This window comes from Labrus mixtus, chromosome 4 (genome assembly GCF_963584025.1).
Source record: "Labrus mixtus chromosome 4, fLabMix1.1, whole genome shotgun sequence".
NCBI classification, from domain to species: Eukaryota; Metazoa; Chordata; class Actinopteri; order Labriformes; family Labridae; genus Labrus; species Labrus mixtus.
In genome coordinates this window covers 6,941,656-6,961,077 of record NC_083615.1, presented here as the reverse complement: position 1 = coordinate 6,961,077, position 19,422 = coordinate 6,941,656, and the positions used below count along the sequence as shown (strand labels likewise).

At 42.1% G+C, this 19,422-nt stretch overlaps 1 protein-coding gene across 1 annotated transcript in view; it reads right to left on the bottom strand.

Annotated features, from left to right (window-relative positions):
* Window positions 1-19,422, bottom strand: part of skor1b (SKI family transcriptional corepressor 1b) — a 136,258-nt gene that overhangs the window by 90,899 nt on the left and 25,937 nt on the right. The window lies entirely within an intron of this gene.

Genomic DNA, 19,422 nt, shown 5'->3' with positions numbered 1-19,422 from the left:
TGTGACTCTATTATACAGGTTAACATTAAGCTCATTGGTAATAGACATCAGAGTCCTATGCTTTTTCAGCATTTTATTTTTTATTTTGTTTGACTTTTTGGCGTTTGAGAAGAAAAAGTGTGGACATTAAAGCAGATCTATTGAGCTTCACATGGCTCAGACGCATGTTCATAACTTCCTCCACGCAGCTTGTGGAACTTGTCATTTTCTTAAGATCTGGTAAATACACTCTGTCACTCACACCACCACCAAAACTAATGATTGTGAAATTAGTTTCAGAGCAATCAGGAGCTCCCCCGCTAAGACCCACTGTATCCATATGCATGAAATTGCTTGTGTTAATACATGCTATGAATCGTGGGTAATGCAGTGAATAATTCTGACTGCACACAATAATGCTATTTTCTATTAGATCAGGGACTGTTGTGAAGCAGGAGCCCTGTGGCAATAGGCTTGTAAATGGCCATGTAAGGATAATTAAGCATTACACTTGAACATTAAAACTTGCTTATTTCCGAGAGCTGCAGGCTGTGGAGAGCTCTTATTGGACTCATCACTATTTTTGGTCTTTCCCTATAATGTGTTCTCATTACAATTAGTATGCAAGCAATTGTAAACTTTGTAATCTCCTTTACTGTATCTTTAAAATGGGTTTTAATTAGTAAGAGTGCTTTAATAGTTCAAATGAAATTTAATTGCATTTTCTGAACATACATTTTTTAGTTGTTCATTAAATCATATTAAACTTTAATATATTAGCAGTGTTGCACAGACACTTTTCATCACTTCAAACTTGTTTACCAGCTGAATGACCTGTTTTGTCCTCAGGAGGCCATGTTTCAGAAAGGTAGATAAACACATTCCTCTGGAGAGAACGGTCATGTCCCTCAGCTGTTGTGGTTAGGTAAACATGTGTGCATCATGTGTGTCCTTTGCTGCAGAATCCAATGTGTCTACCCACCATCGAGTCCACAGGGGGTTAATGCAGGACTGGACTGCTGGACCCTGAAGAGTGTAACGCAGCAAGGTCAGTCCCAAGTCCGAGTGTCTTGAGTTCATGGGTGCAGGGGGCAGCAGGTGTTTTATCCCATAAGGAATTACTGTTAGGTACTGATAGACCTTAAGCTATGTTGGAGTGAATAACTGTGAGTTTTTAACATCTTTATGGTAATGAACCAAGTATATACAGAAGACCCAAAGCTGAATGTGAGCCAATGTTAATGTATATGTCTTTACATTTTCAGTAAGACGTGTTGGTTTGTTCCTCAGAATCAAAACCAGATGTGGACAATTGAGCCAAATACATCTACCATATCGATGGCTTTTTTTTGCTTCAGTACTAGCTAGAAATAAATTCAAACTATGTAATCTTATCCTCTTTGTAATAGGATTACAAATTTGATTAAAGAAGATGATTGAATGTGCCTATCTGCAGACTCAGAGGCCACTTTTACTTATCTCTTCGTTAAGTCAATTTTTTTTTGATAGCTTTACATTATTATACATTACTTGAGATTATTAATGTTCCTATTGTTGGGGACTGCGGTTTGACAGGTTTAATTGTTTATACCAGGGTTTTTGTGTGTGCCTTTTTTTGCCTTTAATGGATGCCTTGTTTAATGTACTTTGTTTTATTCTTGTAGCCTTAACCCCTCTGTAACATGAGTTTGAAAAAAAAGTGCTCTGTTAATACAGTGTATACACCACTGTTGTTAAATTTAGGTTATTAGGCATGTATGCCTATAGCTATTATAAACATATATGTCCGGTATTGTTGGCAGAATTCTGGGATGTCCCTGGCAAAATTGGCCGTCAAAAGAGTCGAGCGTAAACTCTGATAGACTTCAGCCGTCTCACGCATTCCCAAGAAGCAGTTTAGTCACATGGACATAAAGAAGATCTCAAATGATTCATTTAAGCTCTTGTAGACGTGAAAAAGTAAGATGTTGTAGGCCTTTAAGTGAGATACAGTCTAATTGTTAGTGAAGGCACAGATACTATCTTAAAGTGAACTTTCTAATGTCAAGTTTCTCTGAATTTCATTAACATGCACAACAAACTCAGCTCTTAAAAATGCACGCTTTGAAGAGTATTAAAAAAGATAAAACAACAGTTATTGTGACAGAGGAGTGTTAGACAAGCAGCAACATTTGAGAGCAAGACAGACATGTGCACCGGGATTACTTTGCTTCATTAAATACACCACATAGTTGTGATGCCTGTACTCTTTCAAATCCATATGTAAACCATTTCCTCCCGCCTCCTCCTCCTCCTCCTCCTCTCCCTCTCTTAAAACCTCCGGCTCATTAGTGTTGCCTTTATGACATGGCTTTACCTAAATGCCGTGGATTTTTCCATTCCCTCTCTGGCCCACTCTCAGGCGGCTCACTCTCTGCTCAGTAGCTAACAGAGAGGCTGAGTGGACATTTTCTTGTTTCTGCAGCATTCCTCCGCACTGATTGCTGCTTAATAAGACGTGTAGACCCTGTAGGCTTTGTTAGGCACTTACTGTAACTGGTGAATTTACACCACATGGACTGGTAGTGATGGGAAGATTTGGATAAGACCCTAATGAACTTCTCTGTCTTCCAGACTTTCAGTTATGGCAGAAATTCCTAAATACAATTGCACTATGTTTAATGACAAATTAACTAAATTTGTAGGAACCTTTATCCCAGATCCATTCTCCAGGTGTGTGACAGAAAAGTTAAAAGAATATGAATTAGATTTTTGTTTAAAAAAAAAAAAAATGTAATAATAAAAAAAGAATGTCATGTATAAAAACAATACCACCCTCAAAGATCCCCTTCCTCTACAGAAGAAAAGGCCTTTACTTAAAGAGATACTGTGACCTCATTTTTCTTGTCATGTAACTTGTACTTTCACTAACGATCTGAGTGTATTAAACACACAAAAACACAGCTTCGTAAAAATACATTTGTTCATTTAAATAAATATATTTTTAAAACATTACAAGCACCAACTAAACTCTTATTGCAAGTTTAGGCCTAGCAGGAGTGTTCAATTAGAATCCACAAGGTGGCAGTGTAACATGTGTTCGAATGTTCCCCAAAAAAGTCAATTAAAAGTCTGACTTCCTTCAGTGGGAGCTTCTGCTTTTGTAATTGACACTATTGTTGTCGGCATTGTTACGCTACACTCAATCTATGAAGACCTTCTGATCATATGTTGCTTTGTTTCTGTTTTTTTTGTCTGGCATGTTGATTATTCATTCAAATGAAATCCCATTGTGTCGTGTGAAACGTGACAGAGGCAGCAGGCAGGAGAATCCCGCACTTAAAGCCAGAGCTGCAGTGACTGAGGGGCAGAGCTCAGAGGAAGGCGAGTGATCCAGTTTTCCAACTGGCTCCTGTATTTTACAGAGAGGTTTAGGGTGAGAAGTTTTTCCTGTTTATCCATTCAGTGGAAAATAATATACAGTGAAGAGCCAATAAGTTTCTGTCTTTGAACTCACTGAGAGTTTTTCCTCCCTGCTGGCTCCGTGCTCTTTGGGAGAAATGAGGGTGAGCCGCTTGCCGAAGGACTTCCCATCAGCCGCCTCCAACCCTCCACACATGTTTCTGATAGACCTCCACAAGCCCCAGTAAGCCGAGGGCAGCTCATTCAGAGAGAAAGAGGCAGTGATAAAAACAAAACAAAACAAAAAAAAAGCAGGGGTGGGTGAGAGGGAAGAGAAGGAGATATAGGAGGGAAGGATGGACCAGAAAGCTGAGTGGGAGCAGGCCAAAGGGGAGGGATGATAAAAGGAAACATTTTAGAGCATGTTATTTGCCTCTCTAGAGACGGCGCTGTAGACTTCTCAATTTGAAATGGCAGCGTCGTTTGTTCCTTTTGGCTCAAGCCTTTGTTCAAATCATACAGTATATATATTTTATCCGTCAGATAAGATCACAATGCATTTTTAAAACTAACTCTCTGCACTTTTTTTTATCTCTGAGATACCCTAGCGCAAAATGATTTAAAGAGTACCAGAGAGGAAAAAATGTATGTGTAAAACATCCTCCTCTTTATGAAACGGTGCATGAAGACACATGAATATCTGTTCATACAAGTGGTTTCAGTCAAAGATCCGTATTTTCAGACTGAATGGGTGTATCGGAGGACTCATCCTTGCAGACCTGCAGCCTCCTTAAAAAAAAAGAAAAACAGCACTCTGCAGGTCTTGCTGGTGTCTTTAACACAACGTAATCCGTCATGCTTAATTTCCTCCAGTCCCTCATAAATCACCCTGAAACCTGTGCAGGCAGACAGGAGAGTGTAAACACCTGTTGTGGTGCATGTCTCTCTTTTAACATGTGAGAGTAAATGTGAGTAATAGTGTGGAGTATAGGGGTTGTAATGGAGGTAGAGGTGGTGGTGGGGGTTCCATTCTGAGATGCTAGCTGGGGTAGGAGAGGCTTGGCGGACTGTGAAATTTAAAACATCTGGCAGGCTACAAAGAAGTCTCAGCTGGAATAACTCACTCACAAAAGTTACTCTGCTCTCCTGAGTGCTGGCATATTGGCGCGTCCCCAAACACAGGAGAGCGGATCCATCCTCTCTTGTTCCCGCTCAGACAAAGAAGCTACTCCTGCTGCTAAACACCGTTGCCATAAACCCGAATCTATTGCGACAGAGGACTTCAGTGCGGCTGCTTCACTTGAAAAGAAAAAGAATGAGCAAAATATCTTCAATTAGGTGAGCCAGTTGTTACAGTGAAGCTAAACATCACACAAACACATATTCATTTTAATAGAAGGCAAAAAAGTATTTCAGAATTTCTCAGGCAGAAAGTTCAGGGGTATAAATAATACGAAATTACAATTTGTCTTCATTGTAAAAATTGCATAATGGCAAAGGAGAGCTGGAACAAGCTGATACAGTAGATACTGTCAGGGGGAAAGTTGTAAGTTTAAGAAAATATGACAATATGATCCAAACTTTTTTATGTACTGTAGTGGTGGCTGTGTCTTTACTTAATCTGATCAGCAAAGTTTCTCAAAAATGTACTTCAAAATAGCGATAAAAAGTACACAAATGTGCACCTATCTTGTGTGTGTGTGTGTGTGTGTGTGTGTGTGTGTGTGTGTGTGTGTGTGTGTGTGTGTTTATTTTAATCAAACCAGGAAAGAAACTCATTGAAATTAAAAATCACTTTTTCAAAGACACAATTAACAAATCTGAGCAGCAAATGTTTGTCAATATCATCCACAAACACGTCAGTGAGATCATCTACAGCCTGACGTGTCCGCCTCCAGGTCATTTAACTTCCTCTTAAGAGCATCCAACGAGAGAAGCTCGTTAAGTTTCAGCTCTTTCTGTGACTCGTTCCAAGTTGAGGGAGCAGCGAACTTAAACGCCTTTTTCCCCAGTTCAGTTCTGACTTTTGCGAACAGACAGCAAGAAAACTTTTCTGACTGATGAAGGTGAGAAGGTATGAAAGAAGTAGACCTAAGATAGACTTGTAGATGAGAATACTCCAGTGTGTAAGTCATCCAACACGTTCATACAACAAACAGTGATGAGGGAGGGATTTAAAAGTACGCGATGAACGTCAGAGCTCCATGATACACAGTGTCCAGAGCATGTCAGCTTTGTGAGGAGGCATGCATGTATAAAACGTGTGTGTGTGTGTGTGTGTGTGTGTGCATGTGTGTGTGTGTGTGTGCATGTGTGTGCATGTGTGAGAACATGTGTGCATTAATGAGTCACAAACAATATGGCATGACGCAGCACTATTTGTTACGTACAGTTATGCTCCAATTGAATTCCAGAGTCATTCAAAGTATGTTGATGTGAGCTCAGGGCCCTGGTCACTGACTCCAGCACCAAGGAACACTGCAAACACAAACACAGACAACACAAACACAAGGCTAACACTGTGTTGCCTAATAGGAAGAAAAAGTAAGTAATCTTGAGTGGGGTCACATGTGCATGTGTGTACAGAGATGGAAGAGTGTGTGTGCACATGGCTGTGTTTAGGGCCTAGAGGCTTGTTTAGCTGACCTCAGTGAAAGCAAACCTCATGACAGAAGGTCTGGCATTGTCTGTGTGCCCGGGCTGCTCTGGAGCCAGACGGTCTGCCGGCCGCCAGCTTTGCTTGCTTATAACGGCTGAGAACATCCGATCCCCTTGGGGAGGACAGGAGAGGAGGGAGAGGGGGGGGGGGTGTTCTACTGCAACGCTCGCCACTTTTCTCTCTGTCTTTATCTCTGCTCTTTAGACAAGGAGCAAGCATTAGCCAGGTCATCAACTAGTGTGTTTATTATGCATGTGTGTGTGGGTGCATGTGTGTGACTGTGTGTGGGTGTGTGTGAGAGAGAGAGAGAAGAAAACAACAAGAGGGTAGAGGACAATTTTAAATCCAAGGAGTGGAAAAACAAATGGAAAATTGTGTCTATGAGAACACACGCACACACACACACACAGAGGGGAGAAAAACAGACTAAAGGGATTTTTTTCTTAAATTTGATCTGGCCATAGCTGAAAAACATTCCAGCGCAGGTAATCAGCAAACGTCTCAGTGTCAAAGTGTTTCACTGATGAGTTGTGTCCTCTTTCATCCTTCTATCCAGTTCACTTCCACTAATTCATCTATCACACCGCGAGCATGCTGAAGCTTTGTGCTCTGACAGGAACAAATGGTCTCTAATCACCACCAGGCGCCCATGTTCAACCATGACAGAACACTTCCACTCCCTCCTCGAGCCGTGCGCTCACTGTGTCCGTTTTAACAAACCCTGCATGGACTCCACACGTGGCCCTCGAGAAGTGTTGGCTATTCTTGAAAAGCCAACGAAAGAGAGAAATATGGAACATTTGTGATGTTTTTAAGTTGCATAACCCCTGGGTGGAGTATTTTCCCTGCCGCGAGTGGTTTAAAAATAGTAAGGTCTCATTCCCTGTGCGTAGTGTAAGGTGGAAAGCGAATAAGTTGGCGGGAAGGTGGACGAGTGTTACCTCTGCTGCTTGAACTCAGTGTGGGAACAGGAGGACATCTCCATGACTGCATGGGAAAAAAATGCAAAAGCAAAGCCATAGGAGGGAAAAACAGGACTTTGAGAGTGAAGATACATGTGCTGGGAGACAGAAGAGAAATCATGAACATTTTGAAGGAGATGCATAGAGTGTCAAAAATCACTAAATTAGAAAATCACTGACAGAGATTTTTTTTAATTAATGAGTTTGACCAGAGTAGTATAAAAACAGAAAATGATCATTGCAGCTTAGATTCTGTTTCCATTTTTTTTTTGGCTTTCAGCTCATTATCTGGGATTTTATGGCACCAAAACTGTGCCTCTCAACACTATACAACACATCATTGCATATTTGGGCAAAAGTAAGAACCTATTTCTAGCATAGAAGCTCTGATGAACTCTGTACACTCTCTGCTCTGCACTCTGACAAACAGACATAGTTAGCGACTAGCTGGTGAACATAGGTGCCTATAGGTGCTGTGCTGTAGAAGATCACATCAACTTCAGACCTTATTATGATGAAATGGAAACTTAAATGAACAGAAAAAGGAGCCGTTCATTTTCCCACACTACCATCAAACGTGACTTTTTCCTCAACCCACACGTTGTCCTCTTCAGGCAATGTTTCTTTTTGTTAACAATTTCATCTCGTAAATCCTTACTGTAATTGTCTCCAGTTTATCTCACATTGTGGGAACAGGGAGTCATCATCTGCTGCACAGATCCCTCAGTGTGTGTCCGGTAGCCGGCTCTGCTCTGCACACTTACAACACGGGACAAGGCCCAAACAACGCTGCTGCACATCTGAGGCCTCAGCTGGCCTCCAGCCACAAGCACTCCCTTCTTCTACTTCTTCTCTGGCGGTGTACATTACAGCAGGCAGTAAACGTACATTTTCATACCTGCAGCCTGAACGACAACTCAAATAGGGACTATCTTTGTGGACAGAGGTCGAGCAGAGTTCACACATATCATGGGAAGAACATCCCGCCTGGTTTATTTGAAGGTGTGTTTCAAGCAAGAATAGCTCTGATATCCAGCACATCTCGATTGTCACAGGAACCATGTCGCTAACATGAACAAATACTTCACAGAGATCCACTCAATGCATTCTGCTGTGGTGACATGGCAGCAGTGACCTTTGGCGGGTCAATGATCAGATAGAGAGTAATTTAAAAGAATGCACACAAGCCACGCAGATTGTTAATCCTCAAGATCAAATGATCACCCCCACAGCCGTGACTTCATCCCTGCCCTGTTCGGCTGTGGGAACTTACCATATATCAGTCCTGAAATCAGTATGACAATCTTTGTCAAGCGGCACATCAAAGCCGGCCCAAGTTTGTTCACATTGCAGACATAAAAGGGCTGTGGTATAGCTCTCAGCGCTGTGGGCATTTCATTTTTCCACTGTAATCGCAAACCTTTAGAAGTTCGGCGATAGACATTATAAATAACAATATCAATAAAGTCATCTTCTTGCTGATGCTCTGGTTTCCTTTTGTAGGTCATATAAAGGCTCCGGTATTGAATCTGAACTGTTTCATAACTAAAGAAAAACATCCTCATGGTAGGTTTAAAGAAATCTGGAACCCATCATGAGCCTCTGGGAGTAAGGAACAACTTTCTGGGGCTTCCTATGTAGCCAACAGTTAGCAACATCTGCCCAAAACTTTCTTTCATGCCCTGGTTATTTTTAACAGTCTGACTAGCAACCTTGAAAAATAAGAATGGAGCTGGAGTAAAGACATGATGAGTTGATTGTCAGCTGCACTTTCATGCAAATGTCTGTTTTTCCTTTTAAGCGATTAAAATGTAAATTGTAGTCAGATATTAGCCAATGAGCTCCAGGATTTCATAAAAAGAGCAATATGTTACTCTGAGAAGTAAGGTTTAGAATGGGTACTGTAGTTCAAATTCAAAATATAGGAGAGCGCTGTCTCCCCCCGTCCCCTCCTCCCTAGGGTCAATGTGCATGCAAGTTGCCATGTAGCGGAAACTTTTCAAAAGCATCGCCAATATTTATCCTAGTTTTTCATCTCCAATATTTATCCTATTTTATGAATTCATTCAGTAGATATCTTACATATTGCTGATTTAAGATAATGCATTCCACCTCTTTGGCTCTCAACACAACTACTCTTCCTGCAGACAACCAAAGTCACAGAACTTCTATCACTCCACTACTCGCTCTACAAAAGTAAATCAAAAGACTTAAGGTAACATTTCATTTGTTGTTTATTTAAGCTAAGCCTGTGGATCAAAGCTGTACACCTGGAACTGTGTGCTGATCTGGATACTGTGTGTGCTTCAGACTGCAAAGGAAAAGACCCAGCCTTACTTAACACATTTTTCTTCCCATGTCTTGCACGACACATACTAGATAGTAGATACAGTACCTAAATCTGGTAATGTTACACTAACACAGCATTGTGTGAAAACTGTGAAACTTTGTCAAATGTGATTGTTTCTACACTCAGTTTGGCCTATGACTACAACATATTCACTTCCTCTAGTCTTTTGTTGGTGTTTTATGATCTATAAATCCTAATAATTCAATGTCTTAACAATGATAAGCCGAACATATAATACAGCTTGATAGTAGTGCTAACATTCCACATCCACATCAGCTGTACAGTCAATATTTTTCATTAATAAAAAAGACACATTGCATACCTGTCAAAGAGGAGAGGGGAAATTCAATCGGTTTTCCATCAAGGTTAGTGTGTGTTTTTGCCCTGTTTGGTTTCTGAGTCAACACTCTGATTTTATTTATTTGCTGATGATGCACTATACACAAACCTCTTATCCTCTCCTGAAAAATCTCCTCCTGCTCTCCTTTCCTGCATACCATATAAAGTAGAATACAGTAAAATGACAAAATGAAAAAAAGTTCAAAATTGTGCAGTCTAATATCGTCCCACTGCTTATTACACACATCTACGCTCAGCACCAGATGAAAAGACATACATGTAAATACCAGACACACTGACATGTCAGTATATTGTATTTTCCCTGGCTGGTGCCAGTTCTGTTTTCTGGTGAAGTCACCACATGTTCCCGTCTCCCACAGACACAGACAGACGGATTGTGTCCCCATTATCCCTGATGACATGAAATATATGGGGAATCTGAAAAATGAATAGTGTATTCATATCTACAGTATGTCTGCGCCTTAATAAGCTAAAATTAAGTTATTCAGTTTCATACCCGCTGCCAGACACCTAAATAATCTCTTTTGTACAGTGTAGAAGAGCCAATTCTGTCCCGACCCTTTCCCCCCTCTCTTCATCTTCTTTTCTTACCGAACAAGGGTTGACAGGTTCCTGTCGTTACTGGCCGGTCGGAGGGAGAGCCAACAAAAGAGGCCTTGTTTGAGACTTACCCCTGTCAGACTGCGCACTTTGATATTAAAAACTCTGCTAAGGGAGGAGGAGGGTGAGAGTCGAGAGGGGAGAGGGGGAAGCAGCAAGGGGAAAGATGAAAAGGATGAAAACAAACACCTACTGTCTCCTAAGCCCACGTGTGTAGGTGTAACCTCATAATGGACTCACAAATATTTGTCCAGTCAAAACAAAATAAAACAGCTCTTTGACTCCTCATGTAGTAAGTCTGATCAGTGTCTCCAGGTCTTCCTGCTGTAACAACCACCTGCCTATTCTCTTGTAGTCTCACACAGCGCTCACATTGACACGGGAGGCCTCTCTTTAGTTTGTGAACAGGCCTCAGGCTGGACCCCAGCCATCGCCAGAGGGAAGAAATCCCCTGATACTGCACCTCTTCGACTGAGGACATGCCAGAGACCTGAAATACAAGCAGATGCCTGGTTGTGCCCAAAAAACATGTGCGTGCCAGCAAAAATAAACCAACACAAACACCAAATGTACCCTGCCCTCAGTTTAAACCTACGTATACTGGGGAGTGAGAAATTGGCAGGAGGGTTCAAGGCTTGCATCTTGGAGAAGAAGCGATCATTCACACCAAAGAGCCACGGGACATAAAACACATTATGAAAAATATGAATTTCATCACATCCCTCACAAACACATCATTCAAACCAAACTTTTGGCCGCCGCCTTCAATTTGCTGCCTGTTCTCTGGGCCAGGAGGAATGAACGGCAGCAACAGAGATAAGTCTGTACACTTTCCAAACACAGATGACATGCTGCAGCATGTCGGCCATTCAGGAAGAATGCAGAAGCAAGTGTAATGAGGATTTTCCTTAGCTTTCTTTTGCAAGGCGCCTGCTATTATCCTGATTTTGAGAAGCCTCAAGGGCAGTTATTACAGCATTTATATTAATTCCCCTGGATTGCTTCGTTTTGGTTCATACAGGCCAGAGAAATAAAAGACTCAGGCAATTAGAGGAATACTAGAGAGTGGGTGAGCTCAGTGATGGCAAAGAGACTGCTCTGATCCATGTTCTGCTTTATGATTGGCATCATTGTTCTCCTGATGACAGCGAGATTCGTACTTGTCTGAAGCACCCCGCGCTCGCTGTACTGCTGCTGACCCAGGTTTTTGTAGCTGGGGGCTCATTCCTGTTAGCAATAGTTTGCCATGTTAATGGCTGTAAGAACATCATCAGGCTTGTCAGCTCTGACAGGCTGCCACCACTCGTACCTTCAGCCACAGGCAAGGGGATGGGCCTTCACATAAATCTGTAGAGGAATCTGTGAGAACGACGCCATCATGCACATGACACAGAGATAACAAAGCAGGCACACACGGCCCACTTACAACCTCCAAGCTTACCAGCAGCATAGAGGGAAGAGTTATCAGAAAATCAACGCATGTAATACACTCTAAGTAAAGTCATCGACTTGAATCTGTTGTCTGCTGCTTTAAGGCCAAAATGTTTTTTTTTACTAATAACTTATAGTTAAATGAGTTAATCAGATTTGTTGTATATTTAGATGAATCATGCGAAATATAAATTAACTGATAAATGATATATTTTACAATAGATTAAGATGCATAGAAGGCAGATGACAATTATCAGCTATAACATTATAGATGTACATTCATAAATAAATAAATAACATGACCTCTTCAACATCGCCTACGACCACGAACAAACTCTGTTCTCATCCTCCTTGTGTTACATGATGTATTGTTTTCACTGTTTTGTTTTGTTATTCTTTGTTAAGCATCTTTGAGAACTCAGAAAAACGCCATAAAAGTCTAATGTATTATTATTATATATTTATATAGATTACTTAGAGTAGCAATTAGTGTCATGTGAGGTTTATTTTCATGTTTTTTTCACCTGAGTGAGATATTGTCTGTTTTTGAACTATAGATTTTTTGTCATGGAGTATTTTTAAATTGTTGTATTGGTCCTTTTACTCTGGTAAAGGATCTGAATGCTCCACAGAGCAGAGGAGTATTTATCTCTGCCTTTTTGAATCTATCTTTCTCCTGTCTTCGTCCTGCTGGCTCATCTCCCCCTCTGCACCTCTCCCTCCCTCTCTTACAGCCAGGTGCTGACAGAAGTTAGCATTCACAATCTTTCTGTTGAGGCTTTAACAGGAGCCAGATGAAAGACAGAAGCAAGATTAAGATGTTAAACAGCCTCAGATGGGATGGCACGGGAAGAGGGAAGCAGTTGGGGCCAGAACGCAGTGGAAATGGAGACAAACAAAAGCCCAGGAATGTCAGATTGAGATCATGTTGCACAGCCCTTGAGGAATAAGATGTGTTATTAACACTGGCTGGGAAGCCCTCAGGGGACGCTTATGTCTCAGAGGAAGCCTCCAAAGCAAAGAGCCCTGGGACTGAGCACCCTCCCTCTGGTCCTCTGAGTTTATCATTTTAATTTTTTGTAAAGTTTGATGCAATAGTTAGTTGTATGATAACCTTCAGCAGGGACAAACATTGTTAAAAAAAAAAGAACGATCACAAAAAATCTGTATATTGTTACTAAAGCACAACTAATAAAATACCGCTTCAAGGGGTTACATTTCTGATCCATAGTATTGAGCAGCCGAGCCAACAGTTCCTGGCCTGAGGCCGGCTCGTCTGATGCAGCTGTATTGGCAAAGAGGTGAGTATTGAATGTAAACTTATGCTACACATGGGTTGCCAAGCCTGACATAAATTAAACATTGAGATAGCATCATGATTTCTGCTGTTAACATCCGAGACAAGGTCACAGCCAATAAAATGTTTTACACTGGGTTGGACTAATGTACGTTTAGAGCATTTTTATTTGTGTAACAGCTTAAGAAGTGCAGCTAAAAGTGAAGGATGCAGAAACTGTGTAAGTCAGAGCTCTAGTGAATGCTACACTTACACAACATCAGGCTCTTTTACAAGAGGCCTCTGATACTCATTATTCCTGAGTTCAAATTGATTTTGAATCCTGAAAAGTCAAAACTCATGATGTTCTCAAAGAAGAAGCCATTGAACCTGCCTGCTGTATCTGTCTAAGTCTCAGGGTGATGTGCTTGAGTGTGTATCTTCTTATAAATACATCAGATTCTTAACTGATGATACGCTCTCTTTTAAGCTTCATATTCAGCAATGCGTATAGAACTTACAGCTGCAGCTGGGTTTTTGGTTCAGAGATAGGTCATGGTTGTTGTTTTTTTTTGCTGCAAAAAAATAAAAAGGCTTGTTGCTGTTACTTTTATGCTGTGAGTTGACTATGGTGATGTTTTGACATTTTTATCCATTTGATATGTGTTGTAAGCCACAGTCTTCGCTCTGCGACTTAGTCACAAAAATTGTTCTTGCCACTTGTCCCCGAAAGCTCGTCTTGAAATGGGGAAAACGAGTTTCAGGTCCACTGCTCCTGCAATTTGGAATCTGCTGCAAAAGAATTTGTGTCTGGGGGAGCTGGTCTCTTTAAATCATTTTACAAGATTGAAGGAGTAGGAGGAAGATGCGTCAGGTTGTACATGCTTTGACTAATGACTTTCTGCTCTTTGACCATGAACAATTAGACCTGTGTTTTGTACATTTTTATGTTATATTTCTCTAACTTGGTTTAAATATGCTGCCGCCTGTCTTTGCCAGGACACTTTTGTAAAGGAGTTTCTTGGTTATATACACTTAAAATATAAAAGAGGCACCACTCAAATCTAATATTTACTTGCGGTATTTTTCCCTTAATGTTAGTCATTCATGGTTTGTCTGGACTGGTATTCATATTCTCCTTCTCGATTAAAATTGTCAGCAGAATGACTGAATAATTAAAGAGACAGGTCAGTTGTGTTGAGCGTGGCTTTCACATTGAAATAAAAGGCTGCAGAACTTCAGCACAGAGGGCATAAAGTTAAAAGTTGACGCTGACTTTAGTTTCCTCTGCATTTCAAGGGCACTGGCTCTGCTTCTTTCTTCTTGCTCTTTTCCACTCCCACCCATTCTCTGAGGTGAGGAAATGGCGTGCGTGGAGCTTAAGTGCTTGGTTTGATTTGGTACACCCACTCCTCTCTACATCTGTGTGTGGCTTCCCTTGAATCACACATGAGAGAGACGGAGAGAGAAACAGCTCACCCCTTTGTTTGCTTTGATAAGGTTCTGTGTACATGTTTGATGATGTGTAATGGAATGTAATATGTTCATTTTGTCACATTAGCTTGCAGGAACAACACACACTCCACCACATGCACATGCGTACACAAATGATCATACACACAGTTACTCACACACATTCCTGGCCCCTCACTGGCACTCATACACTCAGCAGGTATGTCAGTGTGGAGACAGGCACTGGTATGTGCCCCAGGAATGCGAAACCTGACCTCTTGGCTGGAATTTGAGCTCCCTCACTCATCTTCACGCTTCTAAGACATACGCTCACAGAGCCGACGCTCACAGTGCCCGGCTGAGTCCTGAAACAGCTCCATAAAGTCATCTCCAACAACTGAAGGTCTGCTTTAAGCTCTGGCACCGGCTAAATGAAGAGATCACAACACGCAGAAATATGCATCAAGAGTTTAGCATTAGCACTTCCTGTGTAAAGGATTACCTCAAAAATGTAAAAGAATTGTGTAACATTATGTGATACCCCATTACTGGCTTTCTTACTGGATGGTAGACCGATTTAGATTAATTTCAGGTCGGTAACTGGCAGCTGCTAGCTTAGCTTAGCTTAGCATAAGTCAGTGAAACGAGGGGAAACAGCGAGCCAGGCTCTGTCCAAATTGTAACAATATATGCTTTCCATCATCTCTAAAGCTCACCTTTCAAATCTGGTCTTAACAAACCCCAACGTTTCCATTGAATTGAAGACTTCTAGAGATATATTCTAGAGAGGAGTTTTATTTTACCTGTAGCCAGAGCCAGGTTAGCTGTTTCCAGGCTCGATATAAAGCTAACACGTTATTTAATGTTAAGGCATTCATAAAGGACGATTTATACATAACGCGAATCAAAGTGCCTTGGAGAGCTTTGTATCAACAACAGATAGTTGTATTAATGTTGTCATCTAACTCCGGTTTCACCAAATGCCAAACTACTCCTTAAAGATGATGCATTTCTTAGAAAAGTTGCAAAAGACAAACAGAGTTAAAGTGGACCGTGAATGACAGTCATTAATGTGCAGTCGAGATGAGACGGTGCTGCTCTGTAGGCAGAGAAGCAGAACAAAACAGAACCAGCGACGTGGACATCTCGGCTCCTGAGGAGAGGAGGAAGAAAGCCCACATGGCTGAGCCTAACCGCCTCGGCAGCTCCAGCCGCCCAATCAGCCCCCATCCACAGAACCACCAGCACTGCAGGCCAAACCTCAGCTTGGAAGGCAAAACAGGGTGACTGCATTTCCTGAGTCCACCCCAAGCTACACAATATGGAACATATTAGGAGCCCAGCAGAAAAAAAAAAAGGGGGCTGCTTTCCTATTACTCCTCTTTTAAAGCCCCTTGAAAAAAAAAAACTGTCAGACTTCTAAAAGGACAAACCAGGCCTTGTAAAAATAAGAAGAACGTGTTCAGTTCTTGGCCAGATCTTTGAGCATGACATACTTCAGCAAATACAAGATTACCTCTGAAAACGTGAGATTGTGTTAAGTGAATGTGTTTTGTGTCATTTAGCACAAAAAAACGAGTCTCAATTGGTTGCTTTAGACTAACATTTCTAAAAAAAATAAAACCACAGGCAAGAAAATATGTATCTCAGCATGGCTGTAGCATACCACATTCATGTGCTATTGCCTCACAATTTAAATAGAGGGGTCTGGAGGGATTTGATTATAGCTCATAAAGCAGCTCTATTTCAGGCTGGTATATATAATCAAGTTTTTTGAGACATTATCACAGAACTGAGCGAACATGTCTTCTCCTCTCATCAGCCAAACTCCTCGATAGGAAAGTAAAAGAAACAGCCTCTTAAAGGAAAATGAAATGGTTAGATATTGACTGTCCCTGTAGGTGAATTAAGCCTCCGTCCTTGATAAGAGCTTAGCACGCAGGAGGTATTCTGGATTTCAGGGGGGGGGGGGGGGTGGATCCTTCTTTAGGAATAAAAACTGACAATTTGTGTGCAGTTAAAAAGGAACGTGCATGTTCAGTCCAGTTGAGTAAATGTGATTTTTTAGAAAAGGATTCACAAAAAAACTTCTTGTATTTAGCCGTGTTTAGTGTCAACCCAGGTATCCAAACATATCCAAAATAGAGGACCATTGTGCTTCTACGATTTGAGTTGGACAAGGGTAGGCAGCAATATGCTGTTGATAAATGCTGTCAGAAATGAGCCTGAGGGTGTGTGTGTGTGTGTGTGTGTGTGTGTGTGTGTGTGTGTGTGTGTGTGTGTGTGTGTGTGTGTATGTGTGTGTGTGTGCTCGCTCACACTGTGGCATTCTTTTAACCTCTGTGGAAACTCACTAAAATAAATCCTTTTCGTACGTCAGAGAGGCCCCTGGGCACCCTGTAATTACTGAGGGGAGGGTGGGATCTGCAGAGGAGCATCAGGACTGAGCTGCTTTTGGCTTCTGAAAAACCACCTAAATGCTTACTCAATGGTCTGTTCCAGGCTCAGAGCTGGAAGCTCAGAGGACCGCTGCACAGAGCACAAGCACGATCATCTTGGACATACAAAATCCAAAAAATGCCACTTAAACAAGCAACATTTATCAGCACGGTGAAGTATTCAAAAGGGTGCAAATACACACCTATGCAGTGCAGGAAAAGACCGATGTAAGCCAAGAAATATCAGCCTGATAAATGTGCATCTATCCGCTGCCTGACATTCAGTCTATTCAGACAGAAACACCCAAAAGGAAAAGTCTCCCTTTCCTGGCGAGCCCTGCGTGCCGTCCCGTAATCCCCTCCGAGAGTGTGGATCCCCTGTGCGCCTTCATGTGTCGGCTTGCCCAGTAAGTGGCGAGCATGGCAGCTGCGTGAAGCCGTAATTAACACCCTCAGCCAAGGTGAGAAGACTTCCACGGGCTAGCGTTCAGAAGAGAGAGGGAGCAGGAGCAGGAAGTGTTTAAGGCGCTCTGCGTAATCTCCCTTCTTTCAAAAGGTGCTATTACCTCACCGTGTTTTTTTAAAGGGGCCAGATGTGCAGGACAAGGTCATCAGGTATTGGGTCCTTTTTTTGGCTCGAATGACCTACAAAGTCTTCAGTGCTGACTTTGTGTCTGAAATCTACTTAAGTTGACGTCTTCATATTTCAAACCTTCTCACCTTAGCGACGGGTTGATTTGATCAGAGCAGGTGTGCTAACCTTTGTTAAGACCTGAGTTTAAATCAGTCAAGTGGCTTGATTGTAATTATCAAAGATAGCTCAAGCCTTTGTAGCAGACCGTGAACATGGAGAAGCAACCCTTAGGAGAGGCTTACAGGCAAGAATCTACAGTCTAAGGAATGCACTGAGCCTTTGGCAGGACAGAAGCCATAATAACATGGTCTGAAAACTCAAGAGCTTTAAAAAGCAGTCATCCGCACATAAGCGCAGAGGGAGACCCTATATGCACAGGAACACAACTTCAGATGCATGGAAATGTTACTTTTCTATCTTTTTTGTCCAGAGTGCTTAGTGTTTGTGTTGTAAAAAAAAAAAAAAAAAAAAAAAAGTAGCTTCTGTGTTAGTTTTGTCTTCGATGTAGATCTTGATGAATGCAGCGCTGCGACTACAGCCCAGTGCGTCACAAACAGTGTGACAAAATGGCGGGCTGGGTTTTTGGGGCAGAGAGCGACACAGACTACCTCCAGAAAATGATGGGAGTGCTGCAGCCAGCTAATCAATACCATTCCTGGGGCTCGTGGAGCACAAAGAGTTGCTTACATGGCTTTTTTTTCTTCCCTTTTTCCCTCCCTCATCTTACCCAGAGATGAAGTCCTCCTGCCACAACTATTCCAGCTCCCGAGCAGAGATGCAGCTAACAGTAGATGTATAATGTCGCTTTGGCCTCTCCCCAGCCCGGTCTAATTAGGCCCCCTCTAATACCCTCTGTGGCGGCTTGTGTAATCTGCCCACTATGTGTCTTAGCTACCTCGCCACCCCATATAATTGTCTGCCAGTTCCTCTCCAGTGGTGTTGCGGGCCCTTTTCCCATAACAGAGACACAAAGGAGCAGGATAATGGCCCCCAGTTGCAGGGAAGAGAGCAAAGGCAGAGACAGAGGCAGAGTGGAGCCACTCCTCTCTGCTGTTTGAACTCTACACAGTCTTGGCTCCAGCCAGACAGCAGGCCTGGAGGAGGCTGTCTGAGCCTTTATGGAGGAGGAGAAGGACAGAGACGCTGAACTCAGCAACAGCAGCAGCAGGAAAGTAGTATTTTCAACAACAACAAAAAAAAAGATGACAACCTATCATAAAAAAAAAAAAAACTCCTCTTCTTCAGTGTGTCTCCACTCAAAGGATGTCATTCTGAAGTTCAAACATCCAACACCTTTGATGTCTCACAAGAGCCCACTTTTAAAAAACGTGTGTCCTTATAAATGCTCAGTTCCACTCTCATTAAACAAGAATCAGAGTGTTAGTGAATGCCCCCATTGCTGAATGTTGGCACAGACCTCTGCATCCCTCCCCCCCCTCCCCTCCCTCTCGCTACCACCACCGCCAATCTGACAACCCAACACCAGCAATTATGAAGGAAGCCAGCATAACCACATCCACCTTGGCTGCAGTTTTTTAAGATTCCAGCAGGCTTGTAAAATCTCTTGGTTTCTCTGCATACATTCCTGTATCACTGTAGCGGTTTCAATGTGCCGCATCCCCAGTCAGTTATGACAACATCCATTGTGAAACATGCCGGCGGTGGAGACCTGAGACCTGTGCGGATGGGCCGACACGAATGTGCGGAAGTAGAGACACCTTTAGAAGGATTAGCTCGGTTGTTTCGCCGTTTCCTTCTGCACAGTCCTCGTCTCAACCCTCATTACTGAGGCTCCTTAGGACCTCAAGGACATGTGGATCCTAAAGTCTACAATGCCACAGAACAGTTTGCTCTGTAAATGAAGCTCTGATACAAGGTTATAAAACACGGTGCTGTACCA